Raw genomic sequence first — 1,001 nt, 5'->3', positions numbered from 1 at the left:
TTGGCTGCACTAGCCACACTTCAAGTGCTCCACAGCCAAGTCTTCACACTGGCTAGTAAACACCGGGGCTCAGACGAGAACATTCACCACCCGAGGGCCGTGAGGACCTACAAAACAGCACCACACTGCTTTGTGGGTGGGTCTGTACTAACACCACCAGCCTCTTTTTCTTAAGATATATTTTATTCATGCATATAAGAACTGGGGTACAGGTCAGAGGTGCAGGGGGTGAGAGACTTCAGAGACAGAGTGAGAAACAGAACAGGCAGATCTACTGAAATACACTGCTGAGGGGAGCAGCAGGCAAGACAGGAGAGGTCAGCTGTGCCCTGTGGGTCAGCTTCCTGGCTGGGGATTGAACTCAGCCCTTCATGGTGGTAGCACTGAAATTTAGCCTTTAGGCCACTGGGGAGGCCCCCACTTGCTATAACATTTTTAAGGCTCATTCAAGTTGTATCATGTATCACTACCTTGTTCATTTTCATGGCTGAATACTATTCCATTGTGTGGATATACCATATTTCCTCTTTCCATTCATCATTTGATGGACATGTGGGACTTTTCCACTTTTTGCTTATTATGAATAATACTACTATGTTGATAGTAGTATGGACATGTGTTTTCATTGGATCAATGCCTGGAAGTGTAAGGCTGGGTCGTATGGTAACTCTGTTTAACATTTTGAGGAGTTGCCAGGCTGTTTCCACAGTAGCTGCACCATTTCATGTTTCCACCAGCAATGTGTGAAGTTTTGGTCTCTCTTCTTCCACCTCCTCACCAACACTTGTAACTGCCTTTTATTATTATTATTATAACCATTCTAATGGGGGCAAAATGGTACCTCACTGTAGGTTTAATTTCATTTCCCTGATGGCTGATGAGGTTGAGCATCTTTTGAACTTAAATTCATTAAAATCAAATAAAGGGCCCTCCCTGGAGGCACAGTGAGTTAAAGCACAGCACTAAGAAGCTAAATCCACTTCAGCATGAGTTCGATCTCC

At 44.4% G+C, this 1,001-nt stretch overlaps 1 protein-coding gene across 4 annotated transcripts in view; it reads right to left on the bottom strand.

Annotated features, from left to right (window-relative positions):
- Nucleotides 1–1,001, bottom strand: part of NAV1 (neuron navigator 1) — a 160,729-nt gene that overhangs the window by 94,503 nt on the left and 65,225 nt on the right. The gene's annotated exons all lie outside the window — the stretch shown is intronic.

Source organism: Condylura cristata, unplaced genomic scaffold (assembly GCF_000260355.1).
Source record: "Condylura cristata isolate star-nosed mole 26May11 unplaced genomic scaffold, ConCri1.0 scaffold00018, whole genome shotgun sequence".
In the NCBI taxonomy this organism is placed as follows: domain Eukaryota; kingdom Metazoa; phylum Chordata; class Mammalia; order Eulipotyphla; family Talpidae; genus Condylura; species Condylura cristata.
Note: the sequence above shows the minus strand (reverse complement) of the source record. Positions and strands in the feature narration are given on the sequence as shown.